This window comes from Eptatretus burgeri, chromosome 18 (assembly GCF_056783735.1).
Source record: "Eptatretus burgeri isolate ZD-2024b chromosome 18, Ebu_testis_v1, whole genome shotgun sequence".
Lineage (NCBI taxonomy): Eukaryota > Metazoa > Chordata > Myxini > Myxiniformes > Myxinidae > Eptatretus > Eptatretus burgeri.
Window position 1 is genome coordinate 44523078 of NC_140978.1, and position 19558 is coordinate 44542635.

Here is a 19558-nt window from a genome sequence, read left to right on the forward strand (position 1 = left end):
CAACTAGAATCTAGAAGGGTCCTCGGTAGAGCGAATACCTCTGCCCTGTAATGATTGATCCACGAGAACATATGGGGCCCAATACATTTTTGAAATATCATGCTATATATCGTTTTTGAGGCCGATCTCTCAATGGTGAAGAATCACTTTAAAATTCGAGTAGTCGGATCAGGATCTTCATTAAAATTGAAACAATTCTTCCTTGTCACACATCAAACATGTCCACCAGGTTTCATCAGAATCCACCCAAAACTGTTTGAGATATCCTGTACACAGACAAACAACCCAACAAGAAGAAGACGCTGTGCAGAGCACGATACTTGCAAAATCCACGAAAAAAATTTGACCTCAAAAATAATTGGCGGTCGAATTCAATGACCAAATATGCGACTCCTCTTCAAATTTAAAGTGAAGCGGATGAAAATTGACAATTTTAGAATACCGGCCTGTGTTGACCTTTTGGCCAATGAAGGGACCTCCAAAATAATTGGTGCTTGAATTCAGTGACCTGAAATATAAATCCTCTTCAAATTTCAAATCAATGGGATGATGAAAATTGAGGATTTTAGAAATACCCCCTTCGTTGTTGACCTTTTGACCTCAAAAACAATCTTCTTCCTTATGACAAACTCTCCCATGCGGTGAAGTTTCGTGAAGATCGGTTTAAAATTGTGACCTGCAGGCGATAAATCGACATAAAACAGACAGACAGACAGACAGACAGACAGACAGACAGACAGACAGAATAACAAAATCGACGAACCAATGTATTTGAAAAATCTTCGATTTTCGCAAATAACAAACAAACAAACAGTAAAAGTGATAACATTTATATCCGTATATGAATTACAGCTTATGTAATCTTTATTTTCACCTTAAATGTCGTTTCTCAAATTCACCAAAACACATGCGAGCGGGATCGTCGAGGCACGAGATGCGTTCTCTCCCCGAAGCCATCCAGCCTGGGTTTGAATCCCGACGCAGCTATAAACAATCATCCTGGTATTTATCAGGTCGAGTGAGGCATCAACGTGTGCAGATGGACGTTAAACTGGGCGGCCCATCTGCCGGTGTTAGTTGGTGGATGTTAAAGACCCAGCGGTGACCTTCACGTAGAGCAGACGAGTCATCTCCTGCATCCTGAACAACATACAAATTTCAGCTCTAACCTCCAGGGGCACTGCATCAGCAGCACCGCCACTGCACCCCCGCAAGAGTTGAAGCTAACCTGCAGCCACGTACTGCATACTAATGAGGACAACATCCACACTACACACATCCAGCTGACACAACGATCCTGGAGTCACCATTGATTGAATGTGTCGATCCATTGAATGTGTCGAGTTTTTAAATCTGCAAACATCACTGACCTGCACAAAAAGGTGTAAAAACAGATCCCTGCAACCACAGACCAATCAGCCTTCTCCCAATCATCAGCAAGGTTATGGAATCCATCATCGCTTCAGACATTAAATCCTTCCTCTTCTCAAATTGCTTGATTTCTGATCATCAATTTGGTTTCAGACCAGGTCACTCTCCGAAAGGACCGTTTGGAGCCCCCCCCCCATCAACTTTGTCAACAATCCTCTGGAAGAAGTTCTTTCTTACAAGCGTCTGGGTCTCACGATCTGCATTGATCTTTCCTGGGAAAGCCACATTTCCAACCTGGCATAAAAAGCCAGTCGCCGACTGGGAATCCTACGTCATGCAAAGTCCTTCCTCAGCCCACCTGAGCTCCTGACCACATACAAAGCTTTCTTCCGCAGCCTGATGGAGTACTGCTCTGCCCTCTGGGCTGGTGCTCCTGCCTCCCACCTTTCTCAGCTTCACGCTGTGGAACCCAAGGCAGTTAGGATCATTGGTATCTCCCACGGTGAGGCCGAGTCTTTGAGCCTCTCACTCTCTCACCGCAGGCAGGTCGGTGGTCTTTCTGTCTTCTTCCGTCTACTCTCCGGTCTCGCCACCCTGCTTTGTCTGCTATATGTCCCCACCATATTTCCACAGGGCACTCAAGGTCCGCCAACAACCCCTCTTCTGATAAAACTACCAAAATCACAAATCACTACTCAGCTTCACTCTTTCATTCCTCTTTTTCCCCACCTTTGGAATAAACTCCCTCACTCTATGCAATCCCATTCTTCCCTCCAGGCCTTCAAAACAGCTGTTCACCACCACCTATCATCCCCCATCCAAATCCTCGATCTTTTCTATCCCCGTTAATCCACCCCAAGCCAACTTCCTTCAAATTCCCTGCTTTCCTTCCTGAAAGTCCCTGTAATGTCCATCTTGTATTCCCCATGTTCCTCGCCCCATCCCTCTCCCTTCCACAGATCTCCTAATGTCTCTGTTCCCCAATGTTTTGTCCGTCCCACTCCTGCCCCTCTTGTCTCATGCCCCCCTTGCTGTGTGTTATGTGTTAGCTCTCATACGAGCTTCGACAATGTGTACAAATTCTTTTTTTTGTTTAATTATTCATCATTTCAAATATATCTGTCACCTTATCAGATGAGATGAGGCATTATGTGTCCTTCATTCACATTTTAAACCCAAAAACACGTTATTTACTTTAAAAATACATTATTCACTCAAAACTGAGCTATCTCCAACCATCCCACAAATGCCAAGGAAAACAAATCAAGTCCCAATATTAACCAATAACCCCGCCAAGACTGATGGACTTCAAGCCTTTTGTGCCAACCACAATTCAAACAATGACGTTTCACTAAAAAATTTTACTGTTGTAACATATTTTCAGTAAATTTCCTGACCATTAGTAAATGCAATGACCCATTGGATTCCTTTTATACATTTCATCATTCATTGAAAAACAGACTTTTGCAACACTGCTGTAAATTACCGAGTCTCCATTGATTCAAGAGTCTCTGGATATAGCTAAGGAAGGAATTGTGAAGGACTGGCATCCGAGAAGTTGCTGGTTCAAATCCGGTTGAAAGTGGAAGCAGGATAAGGATTTGGAAGATAAGCTTCAAGAAACCGAGCCACAGGTCGATCCAGAAAAAACCGTGTCATTATCATGTTCGAAGGAAAAGAGCCCAGCTGGCTCATTAATGACCCAAAGGGGAGAAGGTAACCACCTCCTCACCTTGTGTGATCGACATGTGATGCCAGCCCACATATTGTGTTTCAATATTCATTGTCTCGCCCCCTCGCGACGACTTGGGGTGAGGTTATCATGAAGAGGTGGTCTCATTCCAAAATCCTCCGAATTGGATGAAAAAATTTTTTATATATATATATATATATATATATATATATATATATATATATATATATATATATATATATATACATATTGTTACGGTTGTGGAAATTCGCAAACCACCATTCAGGTCCCGTAGGAGAGATATCTCTGTAAGTACATGTGTAGTCAGCCCCAAACCCGTTGTTTAGAGGGAATAAATGTGATTCATTCGGGCTGCGACCCTTTGAGATAGCCGTTTTTCTGTTCTATCTTTATTTTGAACCAACCACGTCTCAACCGCCACCACACAACAACCACCAACCACAACGCCGCTTCACAACAACAACAACAACGCCAACAGCCACGACCTTTACCTTCACAGCTCGCTCCCGCAAACATCGCATCGCCGCCATTCCAGGCGGCACCATGGCCATGGACCGCCACCATGGACCCTCCACCGCCTTCACCTCTCCTCCTTCTGCCGCCATTCCCGCACCACCTGTGGGCGCCGAGCGTCGGGCTGTCCTGGGATCGTACGGGACGCGCGCCGAGCCGCGAGTGCAAAATGCGGTCTTTCTGAGGAGAATTCGGATCAGGAATGATACACGCCCACTTCTGACCCGTCCAATCAGCAAGCGCGGGGCGGTTTGGCCCCGCCTCCAGGCGCGTCAGTGCAGAATCGAGATATGCAAATTCTAGGATCAGGGGAGGTTCACGCCCCTTTTTCTCCGTCCAATGGGCGAGCGTGGCTCCACCCCCGAGCTCGTTCTGATCCAGAAATTTGCATATGGGTTCTCCTGCCGGCCAATAAAGCGCTGAGCGCGGGGCGAATCTCCGAGAACCGGTTTTGGAAGAGAGGAGAGTCAGTTTTGGAGAGCAGAATGTGGCAGCGGCAGAGTGTGGCAGTGGCAGAATGTGGTCTCGGCAGAGTCGGTTTAGGCAGAGTCGGCCTCAGAAGAGCGGAGAGTGTTTTGGACAGAGTCGGGTTGGAGCGCGGAGTGGAATCGGGAGGCGAGGGCGTACAGGTGGCTTGCTGCAGTCGGCTGAGGAGAATTGGGGAAGAGTCCGAGTAGCTCGGGTCCGAGGCAAGGAAGACAGCGGTCGGCGACGAGGTCGCAGTGGAATCGCTCGTCACGGGACCCAAGCAAGCCAGCGATCCTCTTTCCCTAGAGCATCAACAATTCCCCCCCCCTTTTTCCCCCGCGCTGAGATAGTGCGAAAAGGGGGCCCCGTTCCCACCCCACTCCAAGCAGTGCCAACGAAACCCGCAAAGGAGCACGAAGTCGGGGCACCGCCGCGCCGCCACATTTGCGGCTCATCACAAAGACACGGGTAGGTTCCACCCGGTCTCGCGGACCTGACCGCTCTTTCAGGTCCCGTGCAAATATTGGCCCACAGGCCTCATCTGCCCCCTTGTCTTTGAGGGTGGCCCTTTTCTTTTGCTTTTGAGTAAATGTGTTGTTGGCGCCGTCTGTAAAGTAAAACTGTGTAAGTGTTGCCGTGTGTATGCGTAGTCGGTTGTAGATCTGCATTGTTGTGTTTCTTTTGTTGCAATTGCTTTATGTGCATTCTGTTTAATTGTATATGTGTGCTCTCCGTGTGCCGCGGAATAAATGTGCATCATGTTGAACTGTTTTCCCGTTTCGCTTCGTCTTTTCTTTAATTGAATCTCCATCTTGCTTCACGTAAAGGGTTGGTAGTGGGTTTAATACGCCCGATAATTAATCGGAACCGTCAAGGCCGACGATAACACCGCTCGGTTATCCCGATAGTACGGAACGGGTCGCCTAAGTGGCCCGTGTCCGGAGTCGACCTGTGGCGAGGTGCGATCGCCCGGTCTACCCTCCGCGTGGGTACTTAGGTAGGTCGAGTTTGGCGAACAACCCTATCCCATGCGGGGGGCCGATTAGCACGATCGTGGTGAGGCCAAAAGGCCCACCCGTGACTAGCTCCCGGCGTTCGTCCGAGAGGGTCACAACAGAATTGTCCGTCCGGTGGGCGACGTGCCGCGATTCGAGTCACGTGGCTGTTCGCACGCCGGTGGGCGCGAATTCGCAACAATATATATATATATATATATATATATATATATATATATATATATATATATATATATATATATACATATATATATATATATATATACATATATATATATATACATATATATATATATATATATATACATATATATATATATATACATATATACATATATATACATATATATATATATATATATATATATACATATATATATACATATATATATATATATACATATATATATATATATATATATATATATACATATATATATATACATATATATATATATATATATATATATATACATATATATATATACATATATATATATATATATGTATATATATATATATATATATATATATATATATATATATATATATATATATATATATATATATATATATATATATATGGGATTGAGAATGTACGGAGAGGAGAGAAAGGAGAGCAAATGCAGAATGGGTGACATAATTTACCAACATGATGAAGCTATCAGAAGCACCGGGGCGATATCACCGCCCGTGTGAAAAGATTGTTCAGGAGAGCAAAGACCTCAATCAAAAGAGGTCACCAGGCAAAGCCAGCGACAAAAACACATGAATAAAGATCACAGAGAGACACTGAAATGACGTACAAACGAGGAGAAACCTGGTTCTCAAAGGTATGATGAGAAAACAGGATGTAAAACAAAGGTTTACAACCCGACTACTTACAAATCCCACTTTCACCACCTCCTCATCCCACCACCTAATGCGACTTACAAATCCCAATTTCTCCACCTCCTCATCCCACAACCTAATGCTTCTTACTAATCCCACTTTCAGCACCACCTCATCCCACCACCTAATGCAACTTACAAATCCCACTTTCACCACCTCCTCATCCCACTGCCTCATGCTTCTTACAAATCCCACTTTCACCACCTCCTCATTCCATGCCTTCATGCTTCTTATTGGGGGGGGGGGGGTTGGTAAACAAGCAGGGGAGTGGATTATAAAATTTGGGGTGTCTATTTCACAGAAATGCAAGAAAAAAACATTTCCAACCCAAAGGTGTAATTCCCCGAAGTGACCTGCAGGGGCGGAAGTGACCTGGACCCTTCTGACACATGGCGGCTGCTGATTGGTGAGAGCTTTCAGAGGGCGTGGTATAACAGCACATTGGCTCCTTGTGGGTGTGACTACGTGTTTAGGACAATGCATTTCACTAAACCAGCAGAGTACCTGCCCTACGGGCGATCTTGTGCCAGGTATACAACACATCTTCTGACACATACCTTTATTTGGGCCGTGTATTAGTGAACTGTATTCATATTTCGAAAAACAGATTCCACATGATCATTACTGCGTGTAAACCCAGCAAGCTGTCCACTCCGTGATGAGTGTTTATCCGTTGTGTTTTTTTTTCATTTTATTTGAGTCTGTTAGTCCTAAGCACAGCTAGCCACCTCATCCATATTAATGATGTTTGTTGGTGCTCTTGGTCATCTAATTTTTATATTGCAAGAATTTTTTTTTTTTAATGTAAAAACATAGTGGGATGAAATCTCAGAAAAAAAAAAAAACAAGGTAGGAATGACACCACATTACAATGTCACATCACGATTCCACAATACGACACCACAATCCTCTTATGGATTACCGCCACATCTTTTGACATTTTACCTTTGTTGTGGGAGGAGGAACTTGGATCGGATTCGGGGTTCAGCCATTACTCCATAACCCTCAAACCCATCCAGGTGCAGCCAAGTGAGCTTCACAGAAAAAAAAATTCTGCATGAATTCACTTCTCCTTAGAGAGGTAGATAACAAAAGAGAGGAAGAGAGATGAAAGAGAAGAAAAAGCAAGAATTAGAATTCAACATTCTGATCCGATGTACCAAATTCGTTTGTTATGGTTATGGAAAAGCCCGAGGGAGTTTACATCCAACACATAAAATAACCTCGGAGTTGACATATTTCCAGGGTGATTGTTTAGTTAGGCTACCCATCCTCTCATATCAGGGGAAAGCAAGATGCATTGTGATTGTAGGTAGAACCTTTCCAATTGTTCTCTTCCTCATTTCTAAACCTTCATTGTCTGACATCCGTATTGAACTGACCGCCATTTTCAAACACCCATTCTCAAATCATGAGTTTCTGACACCCAGACTCAAACCCCCGTTGTCATGCTTCATTCTCTAACACATCCTTAAACCATGTCACCTCACCAGTATTTCAGCCAGATAATCACCATTCCAGCACTGTAATGGTTGTAACTCTTCACCGCTACAGTATCGGATCAAATGAGGCTTTGCCTGAAATGCAACCCCCACCACCCTCCCCCAGTAATGAATCACAGAAATCACACCTCAGCCAATCGGGTCGGTTGCTGAAAATGAACGTGATTGGCGACACCGGGAACAATAAGCGACACCGGGAGCAGGGAACAATAAGAACCCGGCACGGTGGTTGGAGTGGAGCTGATGTTTTGATCAGGCACAGTCTGGGTCGGAGAGGAGAGCAGCCCAGATCCTGAGGAGTTTGCATCCAGCCCGCAGGTGATCACCAGAATGCTGTGAAGCAGAATGCGAGGGCGCTAAGCGGGATGAGCACTATCGAGTGGAACGAGAGGGCGCTGAGTGGGACGAGCGCAACCAAGCGGAACAAGAGGGTGCTTCCCAACACTACCGAGCGGAACGAGAGGGCGCTGAGTGGGGCAAGCGCAACCAAATGGAACAAGAGGGTGCTTCCCAACACGACCGAGCGGAACGAGAGGGTGCTGAGTGGGACGAACACAATCAAGTGGAACAAGAGGGTGCTTCCTAATGCTACCAAGCAGAACAAGAGGGTGCTGAGTGGGACGAGTGCACCCAAGTGGAACAAGAGGGTGCTTCCCAACGCTACCAAGTGGAATGTGAAGCCGCTAAGCAGAGTGCTCTCAAAACTGCCAGGTGGAATGGGCATTCCTTACGTACTGGTGACACAAAAGTTTCCACACGCGGCACTCTCCAAACTGCCAAATCGAAGGAACTCGTGATGACCAAGCTGGTTGAACTGACTTCTCACACATATTTTGCACACACACCATATAGCCTTGTACCTTTCAGCACATATGCCTCAAGGTTCAACTGTTGTGGGGCATCAGCAAACGACAGTTCTTTTCAGAGGTAAGCACTACATGATGCCGTGCGACAGAGCACCTCCCACCCGCTCCTCTCACTCACCTGCATCAACACCTCGTTGAGACCCATGGGGGCAACCCTGCTCACATAATGGTGAGGAAGGAGTCGCCAACACGCCCAGACTCTTTCTTTCTGTCCCCTTGTCTGTCTAATTTCCCTGGATGAATGTGGTGCCTGTCTGCATTGCGTTTAATGTCGGCTGTATCAGGGGTTTCTTTGAGTGCATGGAGCAAACCTGTTTATTTGTGACTTTGCGCTTGTAAATAATTGTGCTTGTCAATACATGCCCTTTTGTCAACGAGAATATAGACTTTCCAAACCTGCTCGATTGCCCCTTTCTCCATTGGTTAGACATAGTGTGTAATAAATAGATGGGAAGTTATGCCCCACTGATTTACCATGCTAGAGAGCCAACACTTCCACCCATGGTTTTGATTGGCTGTACCTAATAAATAAATACAGGTGGGACACTGAAAGCGCTTCCCCAGTTGAGATAACTAGCTCACCAGGAAAGGTAATGCAACACTGGGTGCGAGGACCCTGCTCGAACTAGTTGTCCCTTCGGCATCCGCGGTTGTCCAGCAACCCATCAGGCTGCAAAGTTACCCGTGGCTTACGGCTTCAGGTTCAGAGGTCAGGGAAGCAGGTCCGAGAAACCCCCTCATTAAACCCCCTTGTAGACCCCAAAACTGGAACACTGATACAGAGCATTGGTTCTGCCAAAGCAGTTCCTTGGCCTGGGGTCATGCTGAGTGGTTTGTCATCCCTCTCCCAGCACTAGTTAGGGCAGGAACCTGTAATTTGTTCAGCGTGCTGGCGATAGCTCACTTATTCTGTATGAAGGAAAACGTGGGATCTTTGACGTCTACCAAATAGTGCTGGCAGACGGGATGCCCAGTTTAATGTCTATCCAAGGGACGCCATACACATTGATGAATCACCTGGCCTGTGAAACACCGGGACGACAGTTTGCAGCTGGGTCGGGATTTAAACCCACGTTAAACAACTTAGAGTTGACTGTGCGTACCTCTAGGCCATCCTGCAAGCCAGTAAGTTACATCAAAGCATCAACATGTATAAAACCGAAAAACACGGAAGGTACGTGTTTGTTTGTCAGCAACAGCGAAGTGTAGTGTATAGCGCTACCCAGTGGTAGTGGGAAAGTGTGTTAAAAGTCAGTGTGGAGGACGAGCAGTTTCACTGCACATATGGTGTAGCACAAGTGTACTGCACACATGCTGAGTAAGGAGGTAGAACTCTTCCATAGGGAGCGGGTGTTTCACCCTGGTACCATCCTGGGATTTCCTGCCTCTTGAAAGGAAGCACTCACATCACGTCCAAATGCAATACTACATTCACCAGTATTCCTCATTTAACGAACACAGTCGTTGCATTGTGAGAATTTACCACTTTAGCTGAAAACACACAAAACGAAAGTAATTTTCCCATCAGACCAATGGTGAAAATTTCGTCACAATCCAACCAGTGGTTGCAGAGAAAAACACGAAAGTTCTGTATGGACAAACAAATGGACAAACAAATGGACAAACAAATGGACATAAAAAAGAAAAAGAGCAATCAGATATCGCAGACCATTTCCAGGACTTGTTTTGTGTGGTGTGTTGTTTGTGTACTGGTGTGTTATGTAATAAATAAATGACATAATTAGAACTGCCACTTTATAAATGCTGGTCATGATGACCGGTTCAGCCATTTCAGAGATTTTTGATGATTAAAAAAAAAAACACAATGTGGCTGCCGAATCATGTGACCGATGATGTCATGAAACACTTTTTGTGGACCATTTTATCCCGAGATGGCCCTCAAAAATTTTCATACTGATCGGATGTAGCGTTATACATATGCAATTACGATGTCATAACGAAGGCACGTATGATGTCATAAAAAAACACATTCCTTCCCCATGAGAAGTACTTGCTATATGCCAAGTTTCAATTTTTTCCTTGGTGCGGTTTCAGACGCAGACGTCCAAAGTTTTTCCGTTTTTCCAACATGGCTGCCACACGACGTGACCTATGACGTCATAATTATCGTGAAAACATTGTACATGAGTATTCGCACCAATGGTGAAAATTTTGTCACAATCCGACAAGTGGTTGCGGAGAAAAACATGGAAGTTCTGTTCGGACAAACAAACAAACAGACAGACAGACAGACAGACAAGCCGGAAGGCGGTGATGGGTCGCCGAGTATGGAAACTATAAGATATAGAGCAAAATGGATGTCATATAGTGGATAGGGATTCACCTTAAGATTATGCATATTAAATCTCATCCAGTTCCATCTACTGATAACTACTCGGTATCCATTTGAATGAAAAGTACCGAAAATGCGGTTTGAAATCGGAAATCCCCAAAGTTCGAGGGGGTGTTGTGGGTGAACAAATATCTAAATCGAAAATCCGGCTCAATCGTTTGTGCACAATGTATTCCAGACGATTAGTGTGAATTTTCATGACCATCCGACCATAACCCTAGGAGGAGTAGCATTTGGCGCGAAGGCACCTCCAGCTCTCGTATATTATAGATTTTTGCACTAATTCACCTTTGACCCCTGATCTAAGCAAAATCGGTCAATATGTCCTGAGGCAAAGTTTAAGGACTCATTGAGTACCATGAACCTGCAAAGTTTCATTCGTATCGATGCACTCACCTGGGCGCGAGGGGGCCTTCAATTTTCGCCAATTTTCGCGCATACCTTAATTGTAGGGGGCGCTGTGGGTAAAGTATTCCATAGATATGTTACAAAAAACGGAATATATTTGATAGAGCATTACCTGTAGATCATTCGTGCCAAATTTCATAACCTTACATGGGATAATGACTTTCGGAATTGATTTCGCGTGAACGGTACCGATTTTGAAGGTTTTTCGGTTGTTGCTTGTGAACCAAAGCGTACCTAGCAACCATCACAATTTCCAAAGCACTTGGTCATAAGATGTACCTACCACCCGAGTTTGGTCAAAATCCGCCCACGTTTACTACCAATTATGCTGATGACCAGTGAACAAACATCCAAACAAACACACACAATTACTGACAATAAGGGTCACCTATTTCGGCGACCCAACAAACGGACCCAAATGCAACACCCTCTCCTTCGGTGAGGGTAACAATGTAATGTAATATGTGGAGGTTGTGTGCCTGGACGTGGGTGGATGGGGAGACCGAGAGGGAAAGGCACTTATGCATTTAAATAGAATTAAAATAAAATGAAACCAAATTTCACTTATTCACGAACCTGATATGTTCAATGTTGCTGCTTGCGGCAATTGTGTGAAGTTTTTGAGGGTTCCATCAAGCAAACATTCCATATTCTCCATGATGCCTGATTTTTTAAAAAAAATTTTAACCTTTCACTCTAGTTAGTGGCACAACGGACACTCACTTTCATTTTATCAGCATTTGCATAAAGTGGATTCGGTAAGTCTGTCCAAGCTCAAGGCCAAAGTCCACTCCACTGGCTGCTCGTTCACCTTTCTCATTTCGCTCGATCACTTTTAATTTCACCTTTAATGAAATGGCTTCCCTTTGTTTCCTACTATAACATCTGATATATGTTGGTGGGTGGCACGTCTGAGTTTTAACAGAATCACCAAACCTGGTGTTGGTGTAGCGATTCAGGTGGTGGCTTGGGATCCAAGGGTCCTGAGTTTGAGTCCCGTTACCCACTGAATTAACACCAGGGGGTTGACTCAGCCTGTTATCCTTCTGAGGTCGGCCAACTGAGCACCGGTGTACTGGTAATAGGGGCAATGCATCAGCAGCATAGCTGCGCCCCTAACCAATGATGCAACCAGCAGCCAAAAAGGCATCACACGATGGGAACAGAATCACCAAAGGACCAGGAGACGGGTTTCTCACAAAGGCAGTATATTCCTCAATGCTGAACCGTACAGCGTAACGAGCACTCAAAGTGGACGCAGCATGTACCACGAGTCAAAAAAAACACCACTAAGGCCACACTTCCTTATCCTCTTCGTGCCAAAAAATGACGACGAAAGTGACTTAAAGAAAATCCGTAAATTCAAATAATCGCTAGTTAGCAGCACTTACTTAGTGTGTCTCCTCCATAACTCCAAAACCATAAAACCCAGCAGCCTGAAACTTTGCATACTTACGAAGGGAACTCAAGGTAGTGCAAGAGGGAAAATGAAATTGGGTGTTTGGGTTAATTAAAACATCCCTTTTGAAGATAATTAATGGCTTATTTAATTATATCCTTCATCAGGCGATTCTCAGCCCCCTGACTGTCTGGGGTCTAAAGACGTTTCCTGGTTAACCTCGCTGGGGTCTGAAGCCGCCGTGTTTTTTGGCCTGCTCAACCATTCTGTGACTAGGAACAGGCCGCAACGATTTAATAACATTCGATCAGGTTTTCTTATGTAGGTTCTATCAGGTTTTCTTTTGTCCTCACACCTGTTTCTAAAGCATTTGGTTATCAGATTTGTTTTACAAAGGATATACACTGATGAGCCAAAACATTATGACCACCTGCCGAATATGCTGTTGGTCCTCCGTGTGCCGCCAAAACAGCGCCGACCCGCCGAGGCATGGACTCTACAAGACCCCTGAAGATGTCCTGTGGTATTTGGCACCAAAACATTAGCAGCAGATCCTTCAAGTCCTGTAAGTTGCGAGGTGGAGCCGCCGTGGATCGGACTTGTCGGTCCAGCACATCCCACAGATGCTCAATCGGATTAAGATCTGGAGAATTAGGAGGCCAGCGCAACACCGTGAACACTTCAACATGTTCCTCAAACCATTCCCGAACAACGTGTGCAGTGTGGCAGGGCGCATTATCCTGCTGAAAGAGGCCACTGCCATCAGGGAATACCATTGCCATGAAGGGGTGTACCTGGTCTGCAACGATGTTTCGGAAAGTGACACGTATCAAATTGACGTCCACATGAATGGCCGGACCCAGGGTTTCCCAGCAGAACACTGCCCAGAGCATCACACTCCCTCCACCGGCTTGTCGTCTTCCCACAGTGCATCTTGGTGCCATCACTTCCCCAGGTAAATGGCGCACACGTACCCGGCCATCCACGTGATCTAAAATAAAACGGGACTCATCGGACCAGGCGACCTTCTTCCACTGCTCCAAGGTCCAGTGCTGATGCTCATGTGCCCATTGTAGGCGCTTTTGACGGTGGACAGGGGGTCATCATGGGCACACTGACCAGTCTGCGGCTATGCAGCCCCATACACAGCAGGGTGCGATGCACTGTGGATTGTGACACATTCCTCCCGTGACCACCATTAAAATTTTCTGTGACTTGTACCACAGTAGACCTTCTGTCGGTTCGGACCAGATGGGATAGCCTTCGTTGCCGTCACGCATCGATGAGCCTTGGGTGCCCAACACCCTGTCGCCGGTTTGTGGTTTGTCCCTCCTCGGACCACTGTCAGTAGGTACTCACCACTGCTGACCGGGAGCAATTTTTTAAAACAGTTGATCATCTGGATTTTTTTTGAAAAAAGGAAGGAGGTGGCCCTTTTTATTTGTTATCCTCAAATGTAATAGCAACAAGAAGCGAATACTTCGATATCGCGTGGCTGGGGGGAGTAAAAGTCGAGGTAAAGAATGATGAAACAATTTTGCAGTTATAAAATTTAAATGTAGACACGGTGAATTAGCATGCATGATGGGAAGAGTTGTGACGTTGGACACATTTATATTTATAGCCCTCAGATCAAAGGGACGTAGGCGGCCATAAGTGTGACAGAAGACACAGGACAGAATAGCCAATTATATAACAGCGCGATGTCGCCGCGCTGTACTCACCACTTCTGTCACCAAAAAAAGAGGAAGAAATCACCTCCACATGACGTTTTAAAAACACTTCTGGTGAAAAACAATGAAGAACGAGAGTTACAACGCTGCGCGTCAACAACTAACGGAACAGGAAGATTATCACTTCCTGCTCAGAAAATCAACTTCCGGCTTCACACAGAAAACGATTCAGCACAAAAAACGTCGCTCTTCCGCATTAACCCCGCCCACAATCCACCCGGCAATCTCCGCCCACATCACACCCAACAAACAATAGGTGTGACAGAAGACAGGACAGAATAGCCAATTATATAACAGCGCGATGTCACCGCACTATAATAACTATCCTCAAATGGGCTATTTCCTCACACTTCCTGCAACAGTAAGAACCATCTGCTTCCCCTATTGTTGATATGGCCCACATTGAGCAGCTATCACATTTTAATATGGAATAGGCAAAGCCTATAAGCGAATGTAGAATTCTTCTTACATTCGATGCCCGGTTACTTCGGCCTGGATTCGGGATCAGCGATCAAATAATGTAAATCACGATTAAAAATTATTTTTTGATGATGCGGGAGATATCTTTATTATAAAGTTAGGTAGACTTAAAACTGCAAGAGTATTTACTCTCTAGTTTTGTTGTTAATTTTTGAGTCATAAAGGTGCGATTGGATATACCATAGATCAAATTAATTATTTGTGCATTTCTATAATCGTGATAACACCACTGCATATTACCTCAGCATTACCTTCACAACAACAACTACACCGCCTAGAATAGGATCTCATCTGAAAAAATAAATATTACCTCAACATTACCTTCAACACCTAGAACAGGATCTCATCTAAAAAAATTAATATTACCTCAACATTACCTTTACAACAACAACTACACTGCCTAGAATGGGATCTCTTCTGAAAAAAAAAATCCTCAACATTAACTTCACAACGACAACTCCACTGCCAAGAACAGGATCTCATCTAAAAAAATTAATATTATGTCAACATTACCTTCACAACGACTACTACACTGCCTAGAACAGGATCTCATCTAAAAAAAATAAATATTACCTCAACATTACCTTCACAGCGACTACTACACCGCCTAGAACAGGATCTCATCTAAAAAAAATAAATATTACCTCAACATTACCTTCACAACTACTACTACACCACCTAGAACAGGATCTCTTCTAAAAAAATTAATATTACCTCAACATGACCTTAACAACTACTACTACACCGCCTAGAACAGGATCTCTTCTAAAAAAATTAATATTACCTCAACATGACCTTCACAACGACAACTATACCGCCTAGAACAGGATCTAATCTGAAAGAAAAAAAAATCCTCAACATTACCTTCACAACAACAACTACACCGCCAAGAACAGGATCTCATCTAAAAAAATAAATATTACCTCAACATTACCTTCACAACTACTATTACACGCCTAGAACAGGATCTCATCTAAAAAAATTAATATTACCTCAACATTACCTTCACAACTACTACACCGCCTAGAACAGGATCTCTTCTAAAAAAATTAATATTACCTCAACATTACCTTCACAACTACTACACCGCCTAGAACAGGATCTCATCTGAAAAAATAAATACTAGAAGCAAATGTAGAATTCTTCTTACATTTGCTTCTGACTTTATGTATAACTTGTTCACAACTGTATACGCAATTTCCGGTTACTTCGGCCTGGATTCGGGATCAGCGATCAAATAACGTAAATCACGATTAAAAATTATTTTTTGATGATGCGGGAGATATCTTTATTAAAATCAGTGGAGGAAATATACACCATGTCTGATATTATTTGGGTCTCTCATGTCCTCGATGATGCCTTTATCTCCCGGCATGCATCATTCCCCGTGACAAAAACCGGAAACAAAAAAAAAAATGGGAAGCAAAAGGGTCAGAGCCAACGACACGGATTCCAAATTGCCAGAGTATTGTGTTGTTGTTGTTGTTGTTTCTTCCTATTCTCTCATCTGCACACGTTAAGTATGAAGCTCACTACGTCGCTATGAATTCCTCTTCCTTTCTCCTTCACTCTCCATTAATACCTTTTTTTTTTATCCCCATACTCCCAAGTGACTTAAATACCAAAATTAACACGAGGCCTCCCCCTGATTCTTTCAAAAACTAACACAACTACAGCTTTATAAATACAGTCCCACAATCCCTGACACAAATCATAACAAAATATGTAAAACACACAAAAACACACACATCTTGTTATGGCTGGGGAGCTGAAACAGCCGCGTGCGAACAACCGGAAGTGATGTGCACAAAGTTGTTCTTGTTGTTGGGACTTGGGTTTTTTTTCTGGGTGAAGGAGGAAAGATATTTTGTTTTAATTTTTGAGGGAGGAGGGAAAAAAGAATTCGTTGATGGTTTAGAAGTAACAATAACTGGAACAAAGAAGCAAAAACGAGGCAGCGACCATTGTGCAGAGAGCAAGGATAAAGGAGCACAGGTCGACGACCATTGTGCAGAGAGCAAGGATAAAGGAGCACAGGTCGACGACCATTTTGCAGGCTTCATGGACCCATTCCTGCGTTGAAGTTCCTTGTAAGGGAACTCGTATTGCTCTCGTGTGGGACTCTAAAGCAGCCAGGTTCCAAGTTCGCTAAACGAACTGAGCTTACTGCATTGTAATCCGGTGGTTGCAGGTTCAGGTTGCAGGTTGAAATCCCAACATTACCGAGTTGTCTGGCAAATCCCAGACCCTCGGTGTATTCCTTTACCTGGGGCTGCTTTGCCAGCATCTGTGGAAAGATGTCGAGGGTTAATTCTCTGCCACGGAAATGTTCACCACTTGTCATGACCGCGACAATACTCCGCAAGAAGTAGTGTGTGTGTGTGTGTGTGTGTGTGTGTGTGTGTGTGTGTGTGTGTGTGTGTGTGTGTGTGTGTGTGTGTGTGTGTGTGTGTGTGTGTGTGTGTGTGTGTGTGTGTGTGTGTGTGTGTGTGTGTGTGTGTGTGACAAACTGTAAGATACTCCAAAGTGGAACAATGATAGAAAGCTAATCAAGGATTGTCTGTAACTACTCCTGCATTGGCCACAAGGAGTGAAACAAAATGTATTTTGAATAGAAAACTTACAAGATGTGTGAACTTTTTCACAGTCTCGTTAAACATTAAAATAACCATTTTATTGTTTACCTTTTTCACTTTTGGATACCGATACAATGGTAAACCCCAAAAACAGCTCCAGATTTAACCCCAGATTACTTTGGAAATACCCACAATGCCCCCTTTTTAAACCCTAATCTCAATGGAGGGAAATCACCGAATAATTTGATTGGTTGTTGAAGTTTACATTCCCGAGACAAATGGAGAGCTGCTTGTCATCATTATTCACTTTTCATGCTGCAACGACATTCTCAAATTTGATTGATTTAAATGAATGTGTGTGAATATATATATATATATATATATATATGTATATGTGTAGATATACAGGGTCCCCCAAAATCACCTAGGGATTTAGAAATTAAATTCCATTTCTGTTTTTTAATAAGTTGTTTTTCTTTTCTTTTCAGAATTTAAATGAACATTTGCAAATCTCCCATGGGAAAATTCACAACTGAACAAAGAACCAAAATCGTTGAATTTTATTTAAAATTTCATCTCACTATATGTATGTAGATATATATATATATATATATATATATATATATATGTATATTGTTGCGGTTCTGTAAAACCCATTCCTCCGAGGCAATGGCACACAACATACAGTGATCCTAAGGCAGTTATTTCGACAGAGCAGCACAGCGAGTGCCTCATATGCACGCCATTTTCCATTCAAAACTGTGCGCCAATTTCCAACTGCTGTCTCACTTTAGACATTCATTATGCTCATCAACACATCACCGCACTCACCACAACCACTCCACGCATCTCATAAAAAAATCCCCACAACTCACGTTCATGTCCTCACTACAAATGCTGCAGTTACAAACATCTCCCTCTTCACTACAGATGCCACCATTACGAGCATCCTCCTACCTCTCCGCCGCAATGCCACATTACAATCTCTTCACCACAAACGCCACAACGTACTCCCACCTCTCTACAACTGCGACAACTGCCACCTATTCGGCGAACACTCACTATAGTCTCGAAGGATGCTGAGGGAATGAGAGTTGGGTTGTTTCGGGGCATAACTCGAAGCACGAATGTGCGCTGGAGTTTGTTCGAGGACGTACGAGTAGTGCGGGTATTTTGCTAAATTACCATGTTTGAATGGAGGCCAGCGCATGTTCGGGGCCAGAGAGTGCTTCCAAAAACCCTGGCCCCATGTTAACCTTGGAGCTCCGATACATGGCCAAATCAGGGAGCGAGTGAGGCCATTTTTCAGTTTTGGGGCCTGGCGGGGCGTGGCTACAGTGCAGGCCGACAGCTATGGGCCAACAGGAAGGCTAGAATTCGCCAACAGCCCCATTTTACCGACTCTTCGCTCCTCCGTCACCCGGGGCTCATAAAAGGAGCAAATTCAGCCAGATATCTTGAGATATTGCCAGACGCTAGACCTCGCTGGATGGAGCAGACTGCAGCAGACTTCAGACCTCACCAGGGAAACAGACAGTGGCAGACGACACAAAGAGGGCAAGCTTCAGCACTGAGCGAGAATGCCACGAGTCAGCACAGTCAAGCGGTCCGTTCCGTTCTGAGATAACCGAGCGAGTATTATCGCCCGACCTCGCCGGATCCAATTCTATTTAACGGGTATTTAAAAACCCAATTAACATTCCGCAATACAAGATGGCATTTCAATGGGGGGGCATGGACGCGACGAACAGGTTTACATTTAAACCAGCACATTTATTTACTTTACGTATGCAGGAACAATCATGCAGTCATTCAAAAACACCAACATGCACGTATACAGAACAAGCAATGAATGCGGCACGGCACGTGGGCAAGACAAAGCGCTACAACCGTCTATAAGTAATTATTAATGTACAGTCACTTACACAGTTTTACTTACGGGACTCGGCGCCACAACATTCATTCGAAAGAAAAGCAGGAAAAAGACCCCATCAAAGGCAATGGGGTCAGACTGGACCTCGTGGGTCTTTATGGCGTGGGACTTGGCAGACCGAACGAGTCCCACGAGACCGTTGCAGGTTAGCTGCACCCCCGTGGTGTCTGGCTTGGGCGACCCGCGACGTCCCGTCCCCACGGCAGCTAGCGTAGCCGCGGTCGAGCTCGGGCCTTGCCTAAGCGGCCGGGTGATTCGGTCTCAGTCGGCAACTCGTTTGAGAGGAACGAACGGGTCTTTGCTCTCTTAGAGTTGATGCTCTGTAAGAACCCGTC

The 19558-nt window shown here is 44.4% G+C and overlaps 2 long non-coding RNA genes across 3 annotated transcripts in view; one reads left to right on the forward strand and one right to left on the reverse strand.

The window, feature by feature from the left end:
- The window catches only part of LOC147009007 (uncharacterized), a 54194-nt gene that overhangs the window by 7507 nt on the left and 27129 nt on the right, over positions 1 to 19558 (forward strand). The window contains exons 2-3 of one of the 2 annotated variants that reach the window (XR_015053346.1): positions 6275 to 6379; positions 7582 to 8734. This is a non-coding gene — a long non-coding RNA (uncharacterized LOC147009007). Of the gene's footprint in view, positions 1 to 6274; positions 6380 to 7581; positions 8735 to 19558 lie in introns of those variants that run through there. The other variant, XR_015053345.1, reaches the window with a different exon arrangement.
- LOC147009008 (uncharacterized) overlaps positions 13892 to 19558 on the reverse strand; it is a 101268-nt gene continuing 95601 nt past the window's right edge. Inside the window, exon 4 of the long non-coding RNA XR_015053343.1 lies at positions 13892 to 17001. This is a non-coding gene — a long non-coding RNA (uncharacterized LOC147009008). The remainder of the gene's footprint in view (positions 17002 to 19558) is intronic.